This window comes from Drosophila miranda, chromosome XL, assembly GCF_003369915.1.
Source record: "Drosophila miranda strain MSH22 chromosome XL, D.miranda_PacBio2.1, whole genome shotgun sequence".
NCBI lineage: Eukaryota > Metazoa > Arthropoda > Insecta > Diptera > Drosophilidae > Drosophila > Drosophila miranda.
Genome location: NC_046673.1, coordinates 21933754 through 21946097, shown reverse-complemented (window position 1 = coordinate 21946097; position 12344 = coordinate 21933754).

The window sequence follows — 12344 nt, the reverse complement described above, 5'->3', positions numbered from 1 at the left end:
CGCGTTCATTTTTATATTATATATATTAATATCAGGGGTAACAGCATAGAGTATATATATTCTTGTCCATCTTGATCTCAGAGACTTAAGAACTAGAGCAGCCAGACTTCAAATGCATCTCCTTCACAGATTACTGTGCCTGATCCGAAACCGACATGCGAATGGATTTCTCGGTGGATTGTAAACACCTTCTCACAAGATTGCGTATATCTTCTTCTGAATTTCCCATCAAATGATCGCATGTACATTCTGTAGACAATCGATAGCTTATGTGTTTACTCGAATGATAGGGGAAAAGTTAAGTACTACCTATTTATTACTAAAGAAATGTACTTTATTTTATACGAGTATTTTCCTTTAGCAAGTAGTAATCATTGGGTTTAACATAGTACATATAAAGTATATGTATATAGTACTACTCTATATACATCCAAAACAGCTATTGCATTTGATCTTGTCGTATTCATAAGAACTTTAATTACATACTGGAACCCATATATGTTCTCTAATTATCTTACACGGGATCCACAGGTCGATCCATAATTTATTTAATCTTCATATGATATCTTCTATGATCACAGATCCCGGAAGAAGATGCCTTAAACGATCGTCAGCTGACTACTTTTCTCAAACTTTGCTGGGATTTCTACCCCGTTGAGGTTTTTTTTTGCTCGTCCGAAAGATCATTGAATTCTTCGCAATCTATTTCTGTCAAATATTTAAAGTGTAAGTTGAAAATGTTGGTTGCTCAACTTGAAGATCGCCTGTTATTTCAGTTAGTGGCGTCGCATGACAAACTACTTGCGACTTATCAAAGTGCCCAAAGAGTTGCGAGAAGACTTGGTAAAAATACCTTATGTCATTGCTCTCCCGTATAAGAGATCGTGAGTGCCAGTGTCTGTGCGAGTGTGTGTGCTGATCTTTGCCTCATGTTGTCCAATATTTGGCCAGTCATCGCCGAGATCTTCGATTTTCGATCTCCCATCTGCCATCTTCGTTTGCTCAAACCATTTAACAGCAACTAATTATGAAGCAATTCCATGGCAATTCAGACGATCTTCTTCTTTTTATGTTTATTAAGCTAATGTTTGCTCTCAAGCGAAATACATACACAGATTGTATGAACAAAAAAATACTTACTCGTTTTGTATACTTCGCATACTCGTATATTTTAGATTTTGGGTTTGCTTTGTTTGAGTTTTACGAGTCGTTCAAACATTTTTAAATTTTACGATCCAACCTGAAAATCGAATTCAGTTCCGTACATAAGAAATACGTGGATCGACAAGTCAATATTAAATGGTTTCCAAATAGTGTCCAAATGGTCCGATTTGGCGAGCAGGTCGACCTTTACTTCTGATCTAGAATCGTATCAACAAACTTCTGAATAGTTGGATAAGACTGCCATCCGTATTTCAGCGGGATCTAACTTTAGATACAAATAAAAATAATAGTAAGAAGTAGGCACGAATGATCTCTGACCGACGATATAGCATTAGTAAGGGGCAAACCCCTTGAGCACTCTCTTCGCTTGTGCGACAACCCCCGGCTCACTCGCTTTGCAACGACGACGTCCCAAGACTTTCAAATGTTTCAGGAACGACTGGAGGGAGTTTCTTCGGAATTGTGAAAGCTATCAGCGTTTCATGAGTAGTTCTTTTAGGAGCTCGTCTTGTGATTTCAATTCGCACAGATTTGGCGTCCGAAGGGAATTGATTGCCCCACAATCGAATTAACAAGAAACACATTCCGTCCCGTCTCGTCTCGTTTCTAATCGCAGTCCGGGAAGAGACCTTATCAATACGTTAAAAGGTTTGCCGAGTGCGACGATCCACTTCTGGTTGCCCCCATGGGATGTATGATATGTTTAGCTTGAAACTCGCAAAAAAAAAACCAAGAAGGGAAATCAAATAAAAATAAAATACACAAGGCGTATGTACATATGTCGTTGCATGTAGTGGGAGGGGGATCGGAATCGGAATCGGGATCTGCGGTCTCGACTTGGTCTGGCCTTATGCGTAACCCCGATTTCCGATACTCCCCGACTGCCCGGCTCCCCGGCTCCCGTCTTGTGTCGCCCTTTGCGGTCACTGTTTGTTATCCATTCAAAGCAGGCGTTTCCGCTCATATTTGCAATTACAATTAAAAAGAACTGAAAGGCACCGAGTCGAATTTGTGGAATATGTGATACTCTTTTGAATAATAGGTGGAGTGGAAAAATTAGAGGCCTAAAATATGAAATATTTTTTTTTTCGTACATCAAGATCTTTGATTCCTATTGTTTTGTTCTATTTTGATACAATATGTTATACAACGTCAATAAAAATTATTATTAATAATTAATTATTAAATTGTGCTATTTCTTTTGGTTTTTCCATGACTGTGGATATCTATCGAAACTTAACAAACCGCCCCCTCTTAAGGGAAAATTCATCCAAATTCATGCCTTTGAAATTCTCGTATAACTCAATGAATGGTTCCGTTTTATTTGCATTGCTTGATTCTGCACTTTATCTGTGGACCCAACAGTCCTCTGAATGGATATTCGTAAAGGTATCCCATCAATATCTGTTTATATCTAGCATTCCTTAGTAACGATCCTTCTGCTGCTTGTAGTTCTCCTTTCGTATCTCTGTTTCTTTTGTGGTCTTGTAAATTTCTGAAAAAGATTGCCTTTGTGTGTGATCTTCGGGTGTTTCAACTTGCCCGCTGGAATTGAGACAACCGAGCCCTGGTTAGGGCATAATTACAAGCAATTGCTGGGTGGGGACCGGGGCCCTCTTTAAGAGCCAACACAGAGGCATTCATTCTCAGGCTTCTTTGGACTGGGACTCGGGGACTGTCAATGCCAAAAGTCAAAGTCTGGATTAATCATCAATCAAAGAGGAGAAATACTGAAATAATAAAAAATAAAAAAATAACTAAAACATCATAAATTAATCGCAAAACATTGCGGCGACCTCCAGAGATCTGTTTTTGCGCCAAGTCTGAGTCTTGAGAGAGTTGTGACACTGACGTCAGTTTCTTTGATCTTATCAGAATTATTATTATAGTACATCAAATACATATTGTAGGCTTCATTGCATGCCATGTTTGTGTCGGTTCTCAGGGGTTGCCTTTGGGATTCTTTCTGGGAAATGGCAATCGAAACGAACCAATGAAGAGGGAGTTTCCAACTGAATCAATGAACATTAGAGGTGACAGAAAATGAAGAGACCTTGAGAGACTCAATCAAAAATGTAACTCCAATGATAAACTGTCGGAGGAGGTCTATTAGAGGATTGTCCTGCTCTTCTTAAACGCCTTCCTCCACTTCGTTTTCGGGATATTCATTTTGTGAATACCGAGGAATCCACACTTGATCATTTTCTTTTGTTTCTTTCAGCATTTCTTCCGTTTTCCCTGCCTTGAGTGTGTGCTGAATTTGGATTTGGTTCACGATTTTCGATTTTGTCGATCCCACGGCTCCAGTCAAGTGACACTCACTTCATGCAACCAACACTCGCGGCAGCCAGGCAGCCAACCCTCGATCGTGTCATAAGCATTCTGCAGTTTGTAATTAAAGTAGAGAGCAGGGGGAGCACCGGAGCCAGAGGAGCAGAAAGTTAATGAAAAAGGAGCCAAAAGTTTTCGGTTATAAGTACATACATATATGCATGCATCTGTGTATATTCACGTTTCGGTTATGTGCAACAACTGTGTTGTGCTGCCGCTGCTTCTTTCGCACATAATTGAAAGGAGTGAAGTGGCTTGTACGTGCGCCACATGCTTGCCATATGCCAAGGAGACGGAGCCGGAGCCAGAGCCAGAGCCAGAGCCAGAGACCAATTTATTTTCAACAACAAGAAATGCAGGTCACGAAATGTTTAACCCGAAAGCCAAAAACAACACACAAACACATACACACACACACAAGAACGAGAAATAACCAAATACAAAATACGAAATACAAAAATGAAAAGGAAAACATGCCCAACATCAGGCCAAAACGCTCTAAAAGAAAGTCATACCGTGTAGGCCATTTCAGCCATTTCCATTCCCCCCGGCAGGGTGAGTGTCTAAGAGATTCGCCATAGGGGTTCCATAGGGCCATCCACACCGAATGTCCCTGCCTGTGCAAATCCATCATTGGACTGTCCTACACATCCCGCATTGTCGGCCCGGGCTGGACGATTGCGATTGCAATGAATGGACCATCATCAGCCAGGAGGCGCCTAGGTCTAGGGGTTCGTGTCAGCTGGGTCTGGAACAACACTGCGTTGCGAAACTATAGGTTCGAAAATATCAATGGGACTGTTTTTGGGAGACGTATGAGATTTCTTCGAACATTTTTGTACACCAGAATTATGGTGTATTTAATAAATATTTTTTTTTTTTTTGCTTTTATCTTTAATTTTATATTTAATTTATTATTTATGCTGAGGAGGATACTTTTTATGGGTAGTCCAGGAGATTTTAATATTTTATATGAATTATAAATTATGTTTTTAATATTTTATTTAAATTATAAATTATTGTTAAGGCTTTTTCTACTCTCATACTCTGTATGAAACACACTGTAGTCCCTGCATTTCATAATTTCCCTAATGGAATCGGACTTTTTCCTACCCCTACCCCTACCCCTACCCATGCCCAACCCCCGGCCGCAGGCCACAGCCCCCTCCCCGTTGTCGTGGCTGCAATTGCAGTCCCTCCCGACCCTCGTGGCTGCTGCTGGTTTTTATGAATCATAAAATGCTTGTTATGCTGCAATTTACGTTTGTTTTTGATACGAGTATTTTACGAGTTTTTAATTTTAACACGCAAAGGGAATACATATACACTCGTAGGTCTGTATAGCTTTCTATTCGTTTGATTGCTGCTTAATTGGCGAATTATATACAGACATACATAGTAAATATGTACGTATAATATTCATAAATACTTGCTGTTGTTTTAGTTGTTTTTCGGCTAATTATGCGAGGAGAGCATTTCCCACCCTTTTTCACATTTCTGTTGATTTGTAGCTCATCAAAAGGTCTTTCACCCCTCGAGTTGGCTGCGAGCGGAATTAGTCAAATTTTTTCATTTGGAAAAACGCTTTGACACTGCCAACGGATTGACAGGCCGAAGCCAAAAAACAAAAGCAAAAACAAAAACCATTCAACGAAAGCGAAAACTATGTATGTATATAGTTCAACGCCCACTCAGTGCTTTCTGGCTTCTGGATTCTGCTAAGTAATTTATCAATCAGCTCGGGAGAAAGTCTTGCCATGTATTGGCAAATGGAAGATACAGATACATGTGCCTGCCTACCTACCTGCCTGTCGACTGGGAAGGGGGATCGATGGGCTTTCATCTCTCCTTGCGAAGAACTTAGAGCGTTTTGGGAGTTATATTTTGGATAAGTAGATGAATATAAGGTGAATGAGAGACCTATGAAAATGAGAATGGACGTTGATATGCAATGACCATACACCATCAAGGGGCCATCAAGCCGAAGCCTATCCCAGGCAAGGATACAGAAGCGCCCGATGGGCGCTGCCGCATATACGGGATCGCTACTTATGTAAATATAATGGGGGCATAATGTATGTTTTTACATGGGAACATCCTGTTCGTTTGTTTAAATTTATTGAAACAGAAGGGGATCAATAATTTCGATTTCGATTCCACACAGATATATCCATGGAAATGGTATTTGGGATCTAAATGGATGGCGTCCAATGGGATAATAGTGCAACAATCCAGTCTGCGGAGAGTTCTGTTCTAACTTTAAGGGGTATGGACTTTATAGGTTCTTTCCTTATTGTTTTTCTTTTCTTTTATTTTAGTTGGCTTTCTGGCAATCAGTTGATCTGTGACCAAACAAAATACACAAACAAGTTGGGGGAAAATTGAAGAAATATCGAAAGCGGCGCGGCTCGGCGGTAAGGCAAGACAGTGATAAAAGCCATTTCGAGCTCATTGCCGTACGTAGTAGTACTTGTACTCTTTCTCTGTTTCTCTCTGTCTGCCTTTGCCTCTTCAATATTTCAATAATTTGTGTCGTTCTTTTTTGGGGGTTCAATGACATTTCGGGCTGCGACACTTTTTTTCGTGCTGCTTCCTTCCCTGGCAACATGCTCGTACTACGGTAAATTTAATCATCATTATCACCATCGCCAAAGGTGTAGAAGACGGTACAAGGGGGTGGTGGGGTGCTGTGGTCTGGTCTGGCATGGAGCATTGTCATTGCTAGTCAGCTGTTGGCCGCACATCACTCAAACATCAGCCAGTGCCACAACAGGCCCCCGAATGTTTCTCTAGATACAAAGATACATTCTATAAATGCTCGGGGCCCAACGCAGGTCCCCCTGCCCCGCCCCTGCCCCACTCACAACAACAAAAAACTAATAAAAAGACGACAGTTTACCAACGCAACGCAAACGGGGCCCAAAAGAAAGTCTGAACTATGGCCCCCTTGAGGTGCAGCTTTATGGGAGACTGCCAGGGCAAGGGGTACGCATAGGAGAATGTACGGGAGGGGGCATGGATGGTAGGGCGGGAGGCAGGTCAAGTTTCAAGTTGGTCGGAGATCAGCGTGCTAATGACCGACAATTGCAACAGAAACGTCGCCAGCTGCCACTGGGCCTCTGAGATACTCAAGCGACAGAGCCACAGAGAGCACGAGAGGTTGTATCTCAAGAAAGAGTATTAAAGATTACAGAAGATTACAGAAGAACCTGGTCATGTAAACGGCGAGGGGAGGCCCTGCCTGCCTCATCTTGTGGTCCTGTGGTGCCCCCCTGAGAGGTCTGCGACTGCCCGCTCGACGGGATCTCACTCACTCTCTCCCTCTCTCTTTCTGTCCATTGCCTGCGGGCTAATTACGGTCACACTTGGCTGACGCTGACCGCAGTTTGGGTTCGGAATTGGATTTTTTGCGGGCCTGCAGAGCAACACCTTTTCCCGAGTGCCCAATGTTGTTGACAACTCAAGTAAGTCGACACCCCAGGTAGAGACTGTGGCATCCTTTCCACAGTATCTGCACAGACACATGTACATTGGACATACATTTGTGTGCCTAAGATAAATACTAAAAAAAGATATGCATATCTTTTTGCGCTGATATGATTGATCAGTTGTTGTTTCGTGGTGTATTTGCAATTCGCTTTTTGTGGCTTGATTGATGGTCCATGACTTTTGGCTCTTTGAAGTGGATACTCGCCCGTTCTCTCGCTGGCCCTACAGTGAAGTATGACTCTTGCAGATTGGCTTCTCCCTGCTGGAAGGGTCGCTCGGTCGGTCACCCTCTTGACTCGTGTCTTTCACACAAATTTCTGTTTGCTTTGGCCCACAGCGCAACAGCTGCCCAGATTAGAGCCAAAGGAATGACGGCCAGCCACGGGGGAAAGACCCGCTCTAAGTGTGGTAAGTCCTTTCTGGCTTGCGGTCTCTAAGCCTAAGTGATCACTGTTGTTCTCTGGCCTAAAAACAAATCAACTTCTGTTTGTCTTGATTTGAATATTCAAAAAAAAGAAAGTATGGGGCTCCTTATGGGATCTGCTGTAATAGAAGCCAATCCATCTTCAAAGATTACATCTGTCAGGGAAGCCGAATCTCCTTCAATGTGAAAACTGCTTAGTTTCTTTAAACTTAAAGAAGTTTGCTTCTTACCAACGATCCTTAAGATCGAATTAGTTTATCATAGAACTGGGATCTTGAATAGAAAGAGAGACCATTCTAGGGCAACCTCAACATATATACATAGATATCTCTCTGTTATATACACTGTATACATCGGAGCAAGCGAGTGAGCAGGGGGCTGGAGCACGGGCAATACAATAAAATAGGTATGGTAAAATTCATTCTCTATACATGTTTAAAAAGAGATATGTATGTAGTTCCAAAGAATTAACTCGACTTCGATTAAATACGGAATTAAATATGGAATAGAAATATAGGAATAACGCTGTGCGATAAAAGGATAACTTTTGAATGTACTTTCCACGAGACGCAAACTCGATTGTGGATTGTACGATATACCCAAAAATTCGGATGGATTCACAGGACCTTTGATGCTCACCAGGAGGTACATACGAGTAAGTAACTGAAATGAATGATTTGAAGATAGTATAGTATGGTAGTAGTTCCATTATTTAAGAAAAAATACCGTAATCTACCGCAAGGCATGTTGCGTGTGCTATTCCCATTTCTGCAAATTTTATTAGCTGTGTTCCGTTCCTCAACTAATTTTTGGCAATTGTATTTCATAAAAAATGATTATGATTGGGGGGATGGTGATGGGCCTGCCCTGGTTCCCTGGCTTTGATGTAAACCGTGTGGCGGTAGGCAGTAGGCAGAGGGTAGGATGCAATGGGATGGAATGGTGATGATGGTTAACTAGTAGCAGCATATGGGGCAGCATGGCCAGAGGACACGGACACGGACACGCATGTGCATTGTCCAATCGAAGAGAGTAATTTGGCCGAAGCAGCAGCCAGCAACCATCATAATTTCTGTTCCGTTGCAGGCACGAAACGATCCAACATCCAAAAAACGTCAATCGGAACCGATGTACCCGAACCGTACCCGCACCGAGTGCACAGTGCACAGAGCACAAAGCACAGAGTACACAGAATAATTACCAAGCCGAAAAGGAGCTTGGGCCTTGGGAAACTTGTTTCCACGACAACGACAGCTGTTGTTGTTCCCGAGGTGCCCGTGTCCATGCCCGTGCCCCTTTGGGCCACTTTCGGCTCCAGCTCCATCAAGCTTCTATTCAATCCCTCAATCGGAACACTCTGAGACAGACACCCAGTCTGTCTCTCCCATCGCCATTGTCTGGAACAGGAATAGATAGGCTAAGTACTCGGATTCGAATTCGAATTCGGTTCTCCTCTCCGTTCTCTTAGATCATGAATGGCGGGTACTTTACATACGGGTATGAGGTATGGTCTGTATACAATATTTTTGTGCTTTTGTTTTGGTTCTCGTTTCCAAACGGAGAGAGGGAGAGACGGCCCAAGGGAGGAAGCTTTGGGAAACGCCTTCCAATCCTACTCCTCGTTCTCCTTATGGAGAGACGTCGAGCGCCTGAGTCATCAACCCATATCCGAGCAGACGCCTGTTGCTTTTGCAACCTCAACTGTACTTGAAATGCTGACGCTATAAATTAAAATTATGTTGTAAGCACACAACACACACACGCACACACATTCACGAAGCTGTGGCATCGGCTTCTTCGGCTTCGTAGTCCGGTTCGTGGGCAAAAAAAGAAAGAAAGGAAGCGCACACACACACACAACGGAAAGCAAAACCAAAACAAGAAGCAAAAGCTCAGGCCAAAAGTCGAGGCTGAAATACCCTATCCAACGTAAGGCAAGAGGCGAAAGCTCAAAATTCGGGACATACTAGTACTTTCTGAAGTTTTTATTTTTCAGTCGTGGTTTAATATGATTTCTTATATATTTAGTTTTTCATAATACATACTGCAATCTGTGAAAATTTAAATAATAATTGTCTCAACATATTCTACTATATATAGAGGACATAGATATCACTTATGCAGATCAAAAGGAACCAGAGGGCAAAGTAGACTGCGACTTCGATGGAAAACATGATTAATGGAATTAGGAGACTCTTCCAGACCTTGTAGCCACCTAAAAGGAGTCGCAAATGTTTAAGGAGAGCCCGCCAGCCACGGCAGCAGTGCCAGACATGTTCCGGGCCGCAGTAGCGCCGAATTGGCAACGAATAGCAGCCGATCTCTCCAGCCGATCGATCCCAATTTCGAATGAAAATTTTACTGTTTTGACGTTTGACAAGTGTGACCGTCTCTTATGATGAAAAACCGAACTTAGTCCACTTAAGTCCCGCCTATTTAAATAGTTCAACTACTTGAGGTATATGGCGGAGTTTATTAACGATTGTAAATTCTTTTTGTAGATTCCTGCCATCTTTGCTCTGAACTTAAAAAAACCACGATATCTTTCACCTGAACTGCGCTCAGATTATTAGATTTTTATTATTTTCGGTGGAATATTAAAATACCCCCTTGGCTTGCAATGGGTTAATCGTTTTCCATCGAGGATTGGAAACCATATTCCTCGATTTTGATATTCCATGGAATAATACTAGCTAGATAAATCTTTTAGCTCTGCTCACATTATTTTATCCGATTAATGAATGAATTTTCTACCTGACTGGGTTGTTCTAGATACTTGCTTTTATTGGATTTTGTCTAAAATCTTGTTTGTATGTATGTGGCAATCACGATTCGAACTATTTGTAAATATATTTTATTTATTTATCAAAGTATTTTCCAGTATTTTTTAACGCGTATATTGTCAGTATATTTGCGGTATATTTTGAAACTGTGAGGTATATTTCTAAGGGTCAGACCGTACACTGTCCGGACCAAAACAATCTGGTCGCGTCGCGTAATTTCTCCTATGATGTTAAAATTGTATTGTTAACAAATGGTGTCGACACCATACCCTGTGCTATGGGATAGCGTTCACCTGCGCAAACTATTGGCGGATGAGTACGAGGTGGTGGACACGGTGCTGAAGCAGCTCTTTCACCTGAAGTTCACAGCAGGACACTGCATATCCACCGATCTCGACGTACCCCTCTGATCACGAAAATATCGTACGGACTCGGCTGACCACGGAGGTGGCACAGGTTCAACGCCTTGTTGAACGGATTGTTTCCTACCCGGGGACGACACCTTTCATCACCTTGTGCATGCTGAATAGCACCAATCTGGAGCTGTTCGGGTCGGTGATTGTTCGCAACCGACCGTATCGGTTCATAGCGACTGTAGTTGGAGACGTCGAAAGGCTTACTCCCAAACCCGGAACCGGCCCGGTTGACATGCGTCAACAAATCGATCCTTTTCAGGACCACCAAAAATTCATAGAGATCATTTATTCAATTTCACATTCACATTTCAGCCCGGCTGCAAAGGCTGGAAAGGGTAACCAAATATTTTAGTCAATTTATCGGGGTTCTTGGGAAGCCCTGATCGACGATGCAATTGCTGCAGCCATGGCGCAGGCCGATGAAGCCTGGCTGCTGATACTTAGGATTGGGCGAATGCTGGATGAGAGATTCACCTGAGAACCCTGACCCACTTCCTGGGACAAGACCATCTGAATTCTAACCAGCAGCTCCAACTCTCCGAGGAGGTGGATCGAGCGCAGGAGCTGCTCGACGATCTGTGGCCTCAGCTCCAAAACGGATGGTTCTTTAAGCGCCAACATACTATAGTGATGCTCTGCCTCTGCCACATGGCCAGCTACTATGCGCGGCAGGGCTGCCTGTGCCACGCCCAGCTGCTGTTGCTGCAGGCCGAGGAGCTGCGCGCCGAGTTCGATGAGCGAGTTGGCAAGAGCGCCATTGTGCAGATCACAATCCAGACAGTTCGCTTTCGATTGGAGTACCTGCGGAAGAACCGGTGCAGCGGCCTGGGCAGGCCCGACGCCCCTGCGACAGTTAGACACGCTGGTCGTCAGGTCGACAACTACTGCACAGTGTCCAGCGTGGACCTGGGAGCCCTGGGGAGCACCAAATGTGCGGCCAACCGGCTGACCGAGCGGTTCGCCTTCTACGGCACCATGCTTAACCTGGTGCTGCAGTCGGGTATGGCCCTGCGGACCATTGAGGTGCTCATCTCGTGGCTCTGGATGAACCTGCAGATGGAGAACCTTGACAAGGCGCAGTCCAAGCTGCGCCTCCTGGACCATTTGCTCGCCATCAAGCCGCTTAGTCGAACGCTGGTGGAGCAGACATCGGCCAAATACGTCTCCGCAATCGCCGCCAAGGAAGCTCCATGCTCCTCGTGCACGAACTGTACCACGCCAACTATCTTCGCTTCGAAAGAAGCACTCAGCTATGCGGAGGCAGGTCTCAAATCAGTGTACCAAACGGCGGACATCAACTATAGCTTCAACTTCAGGGTCCAGCTGAAGACGGCCCGTTTGGAGCTGCATCCCGTTGCAAAGCGAGGGCGCGGCTTACGAAGGTAACCGCCCACAAAAGATCCTATGCGATAAACCATCCTTGGGTTATTTATAGCCTGCCATCGGCGAAAGATGCAGCATCAGCAAATTAACAAACATATCTACGTACTACGTACTGTGTATAGACCTGATTGAGCTCTGTCGTCTCGTCTAGCCTGGCCTGGCTGAAACCTTGACCCAAATGTTGAATCACTTATTAATGAGCGAAACCTGTTTTTGCGAACCCGAACCCTTTTCCCACATGTCGCATGCAATATATTTTGCATTCTTTGGCTTGAGATGTCTCTGTGTCTGGTGTCGGTGTGTGCGTGAGTTGCTTTCGTTAAAAAGTTGCATTTATGCGGAAAAAAGCAAATC